The 13,773-nt window shown below is 61.1% G+C and overlaps 1 long non-coding RNA gene across 1 annotated transcript; it reads right to left on the reverse strand.

Moving 5' to 3' along the window:
- Positions 1-325: 325 nt before the first annotated feature.
- Positions 326-12,067, reverse strand: LOC140848055 (uncharacterized). The gene is made up of 3 exons (XR_012128606.1): positions 11,903-12,067; positions 1,802-1,916; positions 326-1,709 (listed from the first exon to the last, which is right to left on the reverse strand). It is a non-coding gene; the product is annotated as an uncharacterized lncRNA (long non-coding RNA).
- Between the last annotated feature and the right edge of the window lie 1,706 nt (positions 12,068-13,773).

The raw sequence follows: 13,773 nt of genomic DNA on the forward strand, positions 1-13,773 counted from the left end.
GCAGAGCTGAGGCTTGCACGACATCCCCAGCAAAGGCCCTCAGCTGGACCCAAGGCCCCTGAGGCAGGTCCACCCTCCTCCAATCCCAGCCCCCCTGTGGCCAGAGCCCAAGTTCACAGCAGAGTGTCTGAGAGCCAGGCAGCTGGGTGCCGAGGATGGGGCTGGGCCTTTGAGAAGAACCAGCCCTCCAGGGCCCCTTCGTGCCAGCTGGCAGCGGGTGGCTCTTCCTGCCCTCGGCCGGGTGAATGCCTGTTCCCCCACCCACCCAGGCTCCAGCTCACCCCTGCCTCCCAGGACAGATTAGGAATCAGGCTTCAGAAGCACTTTGAAAACTCCAGAACAGTATAAACATATTCATCAGTTTTATTTGTAGGTGCTCCACGTTTCGGTAAAATATTTTGGCCTTCTCACCAAATGCGGGCTTAGCAAGACCACGTCAGAGCCTGGCAGCTGCTTCCCAGGCCCGGACTCTTCTCGTCCATCAAGCCTGAGGCTGAGGCTCGGCTGCCCCGGGCCCTGCCCCCGGGGCCCATGGGGCACACCCGCGGCCTCCCCTGTAGCTCGCTGCACGTCACTCAGCTGACGGTTGGGCTGGGCGCCGGCTGGCTCCGAAATTCACGCCGCTCCCCTTTTGCAGCCTGGGTAATTGGGCAGGAGAAACACAAATACTTCGTTCAAATGCTGGGAAGTGGAAAATTTTCTAATCTGTCAAGCAGTCTCCCTTTCTCCTTTCACATTTTTTTTCCCCAACAGGAAAAGACTTTTCATTTGGATTCCTTCCGATGCAGATGTGTGAAGACTCTGGTAGCGACATCTCGGGGGCTGAGCATCTTCTATTGATTGGAAACACACAGAGCACCGCGCCTTTGCACATCGGAAGGCGGGTTTGTCCGTGGTGGGCGGCAAGCCAGCCGCGGGGCCTCAGCGCCCCCTGGGAGCCGGAGCCGGTACTGCACCGGCCGGGTGGGGGGAGGGGGCGGAAAGGAGGCTGGGGCAGCTGCGCTGTGCACACCAGGGGGATGGAGAGACCCAGGGCCACCTGCCTGATCAGGGCGAGGACAGGAGGGGAACAGTGCCACATACAGCCCCGCCAGTCCATCCCCAGGGCCTCTGGGCAAAGCCCCACTGCTCTAACCTCTGGATTCCCCAACCTGTAAAACGGGTGATCCTGGGTGCCACGCCAAGGGCCTTTCAAATTAGCTGTGTGACCTTCAGAAAGCCATGAGACCTCTCTGAGTTTTTGGCGAATTGATCGACTCAGACACAGAGCTGCTTGCAGGAAGCAACCAGGTCCAGGGAGCAAGCGGCCCGCTGTGGAGAACGGGTGCTCCTCGTGTTTGGTCTACAGGCACAGCCGCCTCGGTTCCCTCCCCATTTGCCGGGCCCGCAGGAAAATGCACGGAGGGACCAGAGAGGCAGCTTTCCTGGGCCTCCAGGACAGAGGCTTGGCGCTGTCCCACTGCCCCCCTCTGGGCGCCCAGCCTGAGCAGCAGGAACCCTTGTCTCGGATGTGAGTCCCGGGCCTTCTCCTGGACAACTGTCCCCACTGCCAAGACATCTTGCCTGCCGCCTGCCATAGAAGCCTTCTGCCCACTGTCAGCCGCCTCTGGGTGGGATGGCACGGTCATCACGGCCCGGATGGATGTACCATGTAGAGCTCTTCCCCTGCAATGGCCTCAGGAGCACAGGGACCCTCCAGCTGGGCTACCCTGGGAGACAGAGGGTTAGAAAATGTGGGGGTGGGTGCATGTGCCATCCCCTCCCGTGCCCCCAGCTGCCCTGCCTTGCCGCCACACGGTACCATGTGCAACCACCAGCCTCCACTGGACACGCAGGAAGAGCGTCCCTCAGGCCAGCAGTTCACCTCGTGGCTTTGGGCAAGCGAACTGCTCCCTTCAAGATTACTCTCTGGAACTCTGAAATAGGACAATGACATCTTCACTGTAATGTAGGTGGTGGTAGCCGGTGTTCACCAAGCTCTGTCAAGTGTCAGCGTGGCCGAGTGCCCTGCCGCCCCCAGAATATCCACCAGCTCGCTTCCTGTGCCACCCCTCAGGTTCCCAGGAGGACCAGGCGCAGGGCAGCCAAGCCGCAGAGTAGCGCAGCTGGTGGAATAAGGCCATGAGCCCACGTCTGCAGCGCTGCAAAGCTCGCGACACGCTGTTGCTGGGGCTAGTGTTGCCATTTTTCTACCCATCTTGTGAGGAGCTAGAGAATTTCCAACAACACAACTCCCTAAAATCGCCTCCAGGAAGAACAACAGTCAGGCAAGCGGGCTTGCACACCAGGTAAGCAGAGCAGGGACCTGCTGGACAAGGCCTGGGGGATGTCAGAGACGGCTGAGGGTCAACCAGGGTGAGGGCAGGGGGCGTCTCCAAGCAGGGCTGGGACAGGGAGTAGCATCAGAAGCAGCAGAGGTGAGGGTCCTTGAAGGCAGATCCTGTGAGAGGGGCCAGGGCTGCTGATGAAGGGCTGATCCCAACTGTCCCCTCCAGAGCCCGGGCAGGTCTTCATTCCAGGGGCCTGGGAAGGGGGAGGAGCCACGGAGATTTCTGGGATGGGTGCAGGCCTCGGGCTGGAAGGCCAGAGGGAGGGAGTGAGGTGGCCTCAGGGTGCTCCACGCAGGAGAGGACGAGGGACTGTGCACCCCACAGACAGGACTACTGTTGCAGGGGCCACTGTCTCTGTGGGAGGAAGGGCATGAGGAGTGAGACTCCAGGAGGACATTCTAAGGCAGTGGATGGACCGACCGCTGGCCCTGCACATCTGGAAGGCACAGCTGTGTTCTGAGGGCCTCCGAGACAGCAGTCCAGCTGGAGTGGCCACTGCAGGTGCTGGGCCGGCACTTCATGCTGACCTGGTAGGCCACATTCACGTTAGAGTCCCCAGCATACAGCTGCCTGGGAAACACGTGCTGCCCAGGCCTCACATTCCTGTGCCAGGAACCCAAGCCAGTCACCCTGGGAGTGGAGGCCCTGTGTCCAGAGAACATTCTCCGCCTGCCCAGCACAGGGTCTGTGACTAACCAGCAGGCGGTGGGCGCAACACCTCTGGGAATCCAGCTGGAGGCAGGGAGGCCTGGCCTGGCCCACGGACCCTGCTCTGCCGGAGACAGTGGCACAGTCAGGACTCCTGCCGCCAGGGACCCTCCCCTCCTGCTGTCAGACTGGGCTTGGGGCCACCAGCCCCCCACACCTGCCCCCTGCTCCCCTGGGTGGACAGGATGCCCAAGCTCAGCCCTCTGCTTTAAAAACCCCAAAACAGCCCAAAGTAACAAATTGTCTTCTGAAGGAGAAGCTGCCTGCCGGCACCCTGGGGGAGGGCGCCAGAAAGGCCTCAGAGAGTAAATCTGCCCTCGTGGCTGCAGTTACAGTGAGTCAGGCCCGGAAAGACAGCTTTATTAAAAAGCATCTGTCTGCGTTCCGGGATGAGTTAGGGAGCACATCTCTCTCAGGGAGCAGATGGGCCTTTAGAAGTTAATGTAAGCAGCTCTGCCCTCTGCCTCCCTGGGGCTCCTCATGGGCACTGTAAGGACCCAGGCTGGTGATGGGTGGGACCCTCACTTTCACCCCCTAGAGAACTGTCAAGGTCTAGTAGAGCTAAGACCCCAGGAACACTAGGGCTGCAGGTTCCCCCAGTTCTCCATGGCAGGGCAGGCAGGGGGCTGAAGGTGGCCCCCAGGCTCCCAGCTGCACAGATGGGAACACTGAGGCCCCACCCACTCCCAGGCCAGGGACAAGGCCCACCTCTGGCTTTAGAGTCCCAGGTCCCTGGCCTCCATTCATTCCCACTTCACACCCAGAGCCTCGCCACACTCCCAGAGGGGCGGAGTTGGAGGCCTCGTAGTTGAGGAAGCACAGAGAGGTGAAGGCACCTGCCCAAGAACACACAGCTCAGAGCAGATCCGCTTCCCTCAGCATCTGATACACATCACTGCCCCTGCGACACTGAAGTAGCTGGGCCCATCAGGCAGCCCCCACGCTCCCCTGAGGTTGGGGTGAGACTCTGGGCCCAGGCTGTTCCCGGACTTGGGGAACAGTGGGCACAAGACTAACGTAGGAGGACTTTCATCGCCCGCCATCTTTGCTGTTTCTTGGCCTGGACTCACTGCCCAGCCACGGACACGAGTTCTTCAGCCAACAAGATGATTCTGTTTACTCAAAGACACCTTTCCAAACATCTGATGCCTGACTTATGAGGTGAGCAGGCTAGAGTGGCCTGACCCTCCCAGATCTCTCTGCTGATTAAACTGTTCAGGATCTAGTAGGTCACTGGTGAGACTCTCCATTCCAGGGAGCTTCGATTTCCACGATGACATTCGGAGTGAGAAAGAAGTGCTGGGCAGGCCTGTGCAGACAAGGGACTCCCAGAATGTAAGAGTGGGAAGGGCCAGGGGTGTCCAGGGTCACCCTCACCCTGCAGAGGCCAGAGGGAGTCTGGCGCGCTCCAAGGCACCAGCTCGGATTCATGTGCCAGCATCCAGCCAGCATCCAGCCAGCCCCAGTGCACGGGCCTCTTTTCTGCCATTTGAGCCCCTGCCCAGCAGGAGAGAAGCCACCTGTTGGATTTTTCTACCAAGGTTTTGTCTGCCACCCTCAACAGCTCCCCTCCAGAGGTCAGGGTGAGAGTGGTGAGATTTCAGAAAAGCCAGCAGAGGCCGTGCTCACAGGGCAGGCAAAGTGGAGCCCAGATGATACTAGGCCACGGCAGAGCAGTTGAGCAGGGGGAGACCCCGCAGCCCTCCTCAGGCCCTAAAGGCCTCAGAGTGGGGGCTGGGGCAGGGCCAGCCTAGAGGACCTGGAGCGCAGGCTTGCCAGGTTCCTCCAACATCATGAGGCCGGGGCCACAGCAAGGACTGTGAGTGGTGTAAACAACACCACTGGCTCCTTGGTCTGTGCAGGGTGCAGAAAGCCAAGGTTGTAGGGGCCCAGGCCAGAGCCAGTCATGGGGTATCTGGGCTCAAGGCCCCAGGGCGCACCAGCCCACACCAGCCAACATGCTCCTGCACCCACACACAGGGTCTGCCAGGTTATGGTGGCAGTTGGTGTGTAACCTGTGTGACATCAGTGGTTCAGCCTCTGTCTCCCTAGACCGGGGCTCTGGTGTGCGCATCGGCCTGGCTCACTGGCGTAGCCCTTGTGCCTGGCACACACCTGGCAGAGAGAGCACCTCTTTTTAGGTCCTGCCATAGGCTCCAGACATGAGACACGGACTCTACCTTGCAATGTTTGAAAAAGAGCAACGTTTGCAATCAACAGGGCCATAGTTGCACTCCTTTCTGCCCGTGCACATACATTTACACTATGCAGGACATGCCCGTGCACACACATAGAGCCGCAAAGTGATACAGAGATCCCTGGACTGGCCTCCTGGTTACGGGGAGCTGTCAGAGCATCAGTATGAGGTCAGAGCCCTGGCCAGCCTGCCTATGCCCTGAAGGGCTCTGTTCCAGGGGTGAGGAGCTGCCCGCACTCACCACTGTCCCCAGGCTGCAGGCCTGACCAGGCTTCCTGAGCCGTTCCTTTCCTGTTTGTGACTGCTCCCAACCTTCCAGGCATCTCCAAGCCTCCAGGGTCCCTTTTGTAAAGTGGTGTGACCCCTCAAGGGATCTGGGAGGCTCAGCACCCTCCAGGGAACCTGGTCCCTCTGTCCCGCTGGGAATGCAGCTCTAGGTAATCTGCTACATTCATCCAGAGTCAGACACCCCTTGGATGGGTTGGGGTCCCCAAGGGTGACCGGCATCCTCCCAGTGTTAACAAATACCTTTTAGCCCCCTAGAGAGCTTCATCAGGAGCCCTGTTCCCTGGAGGCTGAGAGAGAGCGCAGTGAGGGAGGGAGATGTAACCATGGCAACGCCTTAGAGCAACAAGAATGCCTCCTTACCATCCTTTGGAGGGCACGCCAAGGCCTGGGCCAAGGGTGCTGGGCAGGGGTGGGGTAGAGAGATGAGGGACCTGTCCTCCACCCTGAAAGGGCACCTCCTGTGTCCCAGCCACCGGCTCACCTGTCTGCCAAGCATCACAACGTGCCTTGGGCTAGGCAGGTCTGGCCAAGGTGTCCTGCACGTAGCTCGAGGGATGCTGGCTGAGTTGCAGAAATTAGCTCAAGAACACATTAATGCCCACCCACAGAGCTCCTTTCCCCACCAAGTTACCCCATGGGCAGTCTCCCCCACGGGAGGGTCAGACGTGACAGTAATACCTAGCACCTGGCCCAGGGGAAGACACTTGTCAGTGGCCGAAAAGGCTCCTTTAAGAACAGGGCTGTGTCGGCCCTGGAGAGGGGCCGGAGGTGGTGCCAGACTCCTCATTGTACCGAGGAGGTGCCAAGCCCGGAGGGCAGGGAGTAGGGGGCAGGGCTGTACCCAAGAGGCCTGGCTCCGGGCATGGGCGCAGCCTCACTGGTCCAGGCCCCCTTCTGGCTGTGCAGCCTCAGGCCCTCCGGAGCCCCCAGTCCCCAGCCAGGCCTGCACGATGTGTTCCGCAAATGTTGGCTTCCATCCTGTCTGGGGCCTGGCTTCTCCTCACTGTTCCTGGTCACCTAAAGAGCTGCCCTGAGGGCCTCCCCTTTTCATTTATCCCGGGAGTTGGTGACACGTGACAGATGGCACAGAGGCTCACCAAAGCGATGAGGCGAGAGGGGCCCCATCTGCCCTCTGACCCCATGCCATGTCTGGCCCTTACAGGTGCCGCATCAGCAGGTGCAGGCGCTGTGCAAGGGGCTGGGCCCTGGTACGGGGTGTTGAGGCAGAGAGCACGTGTGTGGCGGGAGCGTGGGGCAGAGGAGGGGCACCAAGAGGACCCTTGGCCTCCAGACCACTATAACCGGCTGTTACCCCAGGGACACTGAGAACTGCTGGAGGGTTCGAGGGACTGGCTGGACCTAACATCTCGGCTTGCACTGTGGGCAAAAGGCCTGAAGCCACAGACCCAGAGAGGCTCTCAAGTAACTGGGAAGGAGATTTAGTGCCCTGGTCATGCTTGGAGGCCCAGGGAGTGTCGGGCCTGGGGGAGTGTGAAGGTGGGGCCACCAGGCTTGGCTGATGGAGTCTGTGGCCTGAGTGCAGGGATGCAGGAGTGTGCGAGGTGGGGTGCCCGCATGGCCTCGCTTAGGTAGTGCAGGGTGGGGGCTTGGAGAGGTCCTGTGTCCAGGCATGCTCAATTTGAACAGTGTCTGTTGTGCACAAGGCTTTCCAGGGAATCTAGGTCTAGACCGGGGGAACTGTGAAGTGGGGGTTCCCAGCGCAGAGGCAGAGGGGCTTCTGGACCATTACGGGATCGCAGTCCCGTTTGAGGCAGGCCCCTCCTGGCAGAGAAGCAGGTGTCCTGTCAGTGTTTGGGTATCAGAGGTGGTAAAGTGGGGCTGGAGCTCTGGGTCTGGGGCCTGCAGAGCCTCCCGTGTGGAGGGTTCTCAGCTGGCTGGTGCCCAGAGAGTGGGGGATGACCTGGGGCACAGTGACCCCCATGTGCCAGTCCTACAGCAGCCGGTGCTGCTCTCCTGGCCCCCTGGTGGGGTCACAGCACCCAGAGACTTGGCTGGCCCGGCCAGAGCCCCCCCCTAATCCCCACAGAGATGGAAGAGTCCCAGGGTGCGCGGGGTGTCTCCTGGCTGCCCTTCCCCAGCCACGCCCGAAGCGCTGCAGACCTACAGGGCCTGAGCCCTGAGGGAGAGCCGGGTGGCGGGAGACAGGTCCCCGCCGCTCTGTGTGGCTCACCAGCCCACCCTGGGGACCGCCCAGCTCTGCTGGGGTCTAGAGGATGGATTTGGGCTCTACATGAAGCAGAAGGGAGCCCCCTCCAGGGGGTGGGGAGACTCCAGCAGGGTGTGGGGAGGGTCTCAGCCCAGGAGGGGTGCGGCAGGAGGCGCATGGGCTGTCCGGGAGAGCCAGGGAGGGGCTCAGAAGCCCGCATCTGACTCCCCCGAATTCCAGGCTTGCAGCCAGGTCTGCTCTCAGACCCCAGGTCTTGGCCACCACAGCCCTAAGTACAGAGCCATCACGGGACTCCCAGGCTTTCAGGGGGACCGACATCTCCAACTCATAGGCCCCTTGAAGAACACAGAGGGCAGTGGGCGACCCGGCCAGCACCACAGCAGGCGCACCCTGTCCCAGCGTGTCCCCAGGCCAGGCCTCAGGATCAAGAAATAGGCACGCCTGCTCTGGGGCTGTGGCCGAGCCCACACACCTCTCCCACCTCCTCACCTGTCTGCACATCACCTTCCAGCCCCGCCCTCCTGTGCTCACGCCCTCCCGTTTCTGCCTCCTGCCTCCGAGAGGGCGCTGTCCTCCAGACAAAGCCCCAGAGCCCCAGAAGCTGACTCTCGGCAAGGAGGCAGCAGGGGGGGTCCTTCCCCGGATCTCGGAGCCCGGAGCCGGAAGGGAGAGCACGTGTCCATGCCCTGCTCTGAGGGAACCACCCAAGAGGGGCCCGCAGACCACGGCAGCCAGCCCTGGGGGGAGCCCTGTCCCACAGAGCCTGGGCCAGCATGTCCTGCAGTGCCAAAGGCTGCCAGGGGGCCGCCGAGGCCCCATCCCCATCACCCAGAAATGCCCGCAGGCTTCATCCCCAGCTCTGCCAGGATGTCAGCAGCAGTGTGCTGACCCTAAGCAGGCTTGACCTCTCCTTGACCGTGGCCTGCACGTGGCCTCACAACTCACTGGCCTGGACCCGTGGCTGAGTCACATCGTCTCCCAGGGCCCTGCCCTCCCCAGCTGTGAAATGGGGTAACTCCTCCCTTGCCAGCATATGCAGGAATTGAAAGAGAAATGGGGGCTCCTCCACCCCACTTCTGCCTCCCACCCCAGCCCCCATCCCAATAACAAATGGAACACAAACTGACAGGGACCCTCAGCGTCCAGGGGCTCCCATATCCCAGATGGGCCTGTGGAGGCCTGGAGGGGGCAGTGACCTGCCCGCGCATGCAGCCTGTGGCCCCAAGGCCGGGATTTGGCCCCACTCTGTTCTTCACCGACAGGGGCGGAAGGACCCAGCTCCCTCGGGTCTCGGCCCCTGTGGGAAGTCTCGAGAGCGCCGCCCCAGCATGACCCCCACACGCCGGCTCTCGCTGGTGAGGTGCTCTGGCGGGGCTGCTGCCTGGCCCATGGGGGGAGCCCAGCGGGTGCCTGCTGGTTGGGCAAACCAACAGTGCGTGACACACTCAGGCTCCAGCCACAGTGTCCCCACCTCTCTCAGAGGGGGCTGGGGGCCCCCGGAGGTCTTTAAAGGGCTGGAGACGCCAGCACCTCAGTGGGAAGAGTCACAACCATGTGAAGTTCCAGGCTCAGGACAGCTTCTCCTCTCACCCTAAAACCCCCCTAAAGTTACCTCCCCACCTTCCTTCCTTCAGGTTCCTAGAAGCAGTCCAAACTTTGTGACCCCAAACCCAGGGTGGGCCTAGGAGACCACTGCCTACCTCTGAGGACGGTCCTCCACCTTCCCTCCCGCACCATCACCCCCTGTCTGCAAGCAAGGGCTTCTCACTCCTGAAGAGACATGGCGGGGGAAGCCAGGAAGGAAGTGAGACTTCCCCTCCCTACACCCAAGCGTGCAGTCCCGGCGCTGCCTCCTCCAGAGCTGCACCGGCAGGTGGGGACCGGCTCTCCGGAGGAGGCGGCCAACAGGACAAGTGTGCTCCAGAGAGGCAGGCCCGGCCCATGCACTCATGTGACACCCCTTTGGAGAGCCTGGATCAGGAGTTACAGCAGGGTGCTGCGTCCCTGTCCCTGCAGAGCTCACGGTTTGTCAGTAGCGACAAGCTAACACACATATAATGAGATGCCGTCAGGAGGTCGCACGTGCCACACACGGGAGCAGCGAACACGGGGCCTGAGTACAAGATGCAGCCAGCACACCCCAACTTCATCCCAGGCTCGTCCCCAGTCACGTGGACCTCTGCCCTCCAGCCCTGTTCCTGCTGGTGCCCACCAGGCTTGTTCTGGGCTCTGCCCCCGTGGGGCCGTCTGCTCAGCTCAAGCTGCCTCACACCGTGCTGGGCCAGGCTGTGTCCCCCCGTCTGCCCACCCCTCTGTCTACCATCAGTGCCCGCTGTCGCCACCCCTTCCTCCATGCTGATAGCATGTCCATCTCTTGCCTGGTCTCCCCACATGCCCTCCTGGACCCCTAGCCCTTCTCCACATCTGCCAGGCCCTGCAGGGTTAGCCTGCCCCTCCACAATCTCACCCTGTCCCACACTCCACATGCTGCTTCTAACGCCTAACCCCTGCCATGCTCCCTCCTGACCCCAGGGCCTTGGCATGGGCACCTCCCTCTGCCCAAACACTCTGGGTTACCTCCACCTGTCCCTCAGATCTGAGCTCAGACCACCCCCTAAGCCTGTCAATCCCCCATCATGTGTTCTCACAGCCCTACATATGTGTCCCAGATGCAATTTCACATGAGTTTCTGACACACATGTCTCTGTCCCGGAACCTCTGATGGCTGGGTCTGGGTCAAAGCCTGGTAAGATCCCCAGAACAGTCCCAGGTGCAATAGCAGCTGGTGAAATTCACTGACTGGTTAAATGAATGAAAGGCGACTTCCCCGACCCTGTGTCTGAGTGGGGCACAGGGCCAAAAGCATGCATCCCCAGGAATTCAGTATCCTAGGGGACAAGCTCAGAGCCAAACAGGGTGATGCGGTCAGGTGTGCATGGGTGGGTGTTCAGGGCGGCCTCTGCAAGGCTTGGGATGCACAGCAGGATGGCGGGGAGCTCAGGAAAGGTAAGGCAGGAAGGATCTGGGGGACGGGTGCAATGCCAAGGATGCCAAGGCCCATCATGGAGGACACTCAGACGTGAGCCATGGGGAGGCTGCAGCAAGATCAGGGTCCAGCCCGCCCACACCTGCTCACTCATAGGCAGGGCCCACTGCCCTGTGAGGCCATGGACACAGGCATGGATGCCCAGCACTCGCCAGCCAAGGGGGGACAGGTCGGTGAGGGGTTGAGAGTCGAAGGTGCCCAGGTGGGATGGGAGAGGTGGGCCCCCCAGGGGGACTCTCTACGACAGAAGGGGACTGGAGTAGGAGAGAGGGCCCAAGGGAGGCAGGGTGGGGCAAGTCCAGGACAGCCTGGCGAGACAGCCTCAGTGTGGCCAAGCGAGCAGGAATAGGGAGTGCGGACCTGTGGGCCTGGGGCCAAGGAGTGCCCAGGGGGTGTCAGTGGGGGCAGGACTTGGGGCAGATTTGGTTTTGGACTTGATGAGACAGAGACAGGCAGGTGCGTCAATAGAGAAGCCAACTTATGCGCCCTTGGAATAAATCAGAGGGCGAGCCAGGGTACCGGGGCTGTGAATCCCGCCCCTGCTCCTGCCCCCAGGGGCCCTGACTGCAGACTTGTGCTGGGCAGCTCCAGGATCCAGAGGAGGGCACAGAGGGGAAGCCTCCAGAGCTCCCAGCAGCCCAGGCTGGCTCCAGACCAAGTCCAGGGACGGTCGGGGCGGGATGCTCACAGCACCGATGACCCGCGCAGACATCAGCCGGTCAGCAGTCAGCAGCTGGGCCAGGCTCAGCTGCAGTGGGTGCCCAGGGGCCCCTTTAAAGTTCTGGGTGTGGGGAGACCCAGGCACCCCAGGGGAAGGTGGCCAAGAGGAAAGCAGCCTCCCAGCCCTCCAGACAGGAGGAGGAGAGCCCAGGGGTTACATGGTTGGCCAGCCATTGAGTCCCAGAGATGTCCTACACACTGCCCCGGAGTGTGAATCACTGGGTCTGGGGGATCCCAGCACCCCAATTCACAGAGGAAGAAAAGGAAGCTCAGGGAGGCTGTGTAGTGTCCCCCAGATGCCACAGCTCAAAGTGACGGAGACTATTAGACCCAGCTTCTTCCTGAAGACACAGTCACTCCCCCTCATAAGGCTCTCCCCTGATGGGGCTCCTGCTCCCCCGCCTGAGATAGGAGGCTCTGCCCACCTCACTTCAGCCTGGGGACCCGGTCCTGGGAGAGATGAGGCCAGGATCCTGGACAGGGCTTTCTTGGTCCCGCCTCAAGCAGTGGACCGGCCTGCGCATGACCCGGAGGAAGCGCCCCGCGAGAGAGGGGCAGGAGCGCAGCCAGGGTCCCGGGCGAAGCTGGATCCCCACACCCCGTTCTCCAGGCTGCCTGGGGGCTGTTGCCATGGAGCAGGAAGCTGAGCTCTTGTTCCGAAGAATGCAGTGCCCCTCCCCAGGGCTCAGTGAGACCCAGCGACATTTGGGGTAGCAAAGGAACGGAGGAACCAGGCGCCAAGAGACACAATCAGCGTCTCATTAACATTTTGATTGCAGCGTGGGCTCCCGGGCGCCTCGGCCTGGACACACTCACACATGCAATCTGGCAGCAAAGACTGAGCTCAGAAAAGGAGCAAAACAGGCTTATTTTAATAGTGCTAAAAATAACCGTGTCAATATTCCCTTCTGTTGGGGAGCCACGATCATTTTTTTACCGCACTTTCCCAGCCCTCCTCTCGGTGCCTGGTGGTGAGGGCCTGGAGGGGATTCCGGGTTCCTGCCTTCCCGACCAAGCTTCCCAGGCTCCTGTGGGCCTGGGATGAAGGGCCCTGCCAGCAGAGCCTTGCACATTCGTCTGTACTGTGCAGACAGCCCCTCTCTGCCTCTGAGAAGCCCAGACCCAGAGTAAAGCTCTCACCTGACAGATGGAGGCCTGGAGAGAATCAGGGACTGGGGGAGGTCTAGAGGAAGCTGGTGTGCCTGCCCTTGGGAGAATCAAGGGGCACCCCCCTGGGATTAAAGGAAGGTGCCCCTCACACTGCATGCCCACAGCACTGGCCCATGGCCTGCCCCAAGGTGGCCCAAATGTGAATCCAGGTGCCATCTGTGTTAGGAAGAGAAAGCCAAGGCCCAGTGGCGCCCCCGGCCCACAGAGCGTGGACGGCCCCCAGCACTCTCGACTCCCACCAGAGCTTTCCCCAGTGGACAGCGTGGCTGGTCCAGGGGCATCAGCATGCGCATCTGTGCGCCTGAAGGCTGGGTCTGTCGGACTGGGGCCCAGCCGAACCCCCTCTGTCAGAACCACTCCTGGAGGGTCTGTACATTGACGTCAGCTCGTACATACATACCCTCTGCAGCTCCTGGTGGCCCTCGTTCCACCTTGGAATGGGGCTGGCTCTGCCTCCTCTGAGCCCAGCCGGCCATTGGCCCTAGCCAGACCTCTTGATGGGGCCCTCATCTTGCCTGTGGAGCTGGACCCAGCACCAGCCTCCCTCCAGGCAGCAACGCCAGCCTCCCTGATGCATGACTGAACACCAGCACCTGCGGGACGCTAAGCCTCTTCCCCACACCATGCCTCTGAACACAGCAGCCCAGATCAAGTGCGGATTTTCCCAGCCGCTGGCTGGTGACTTGGAACACTGGGTTTTCTTGATGCTGCCCCTTCCAGTGCCAGCTCATTCCCTGTTCCCTGCACATGAGACTCTAGCATAACATTCATGACCTTCCAGGATTGCAATGCCTGATTTTCAAGTATCCCCCACTCTCTCTGGGCTCACCATCTGCCAGACCACTGACTGACCCCTCCACATCCCGTGTCTCTCTCTGCCTCATCTTTGTTCTGCCTGGTAGTTATTGTCCTGCCAACTTCCTATTCAATCTTCAAGGCCCTGCTAAACGCCACCTCCTCTGTGAGGCCTTCCCTGATAGCCCCCAGGCAAAGTTGACTTCTCTCCCCTCTGTGACAGCCAGGCAGGTTGCCCAGACTTCCACTGTTACCACTGCCACTCTGTGTTGTAATGAGTGGCCAGTGGTTCTTCCAGCAGCCCAAGAGTTAAAACTTATCTCAGTCACTT

This window comes from Manis javanica, chromosome 2 (assembly GCF_040802235.1).
Source record: "Manis javanica isolate MJ-LG chromosome 2, MJ_LKY, whole genome shotgun sequence".
NCBI lineage: Eukaryota > Metazoa > Chordata > Mammalia > Pholidota > Manidae > Manis > Manis javanica.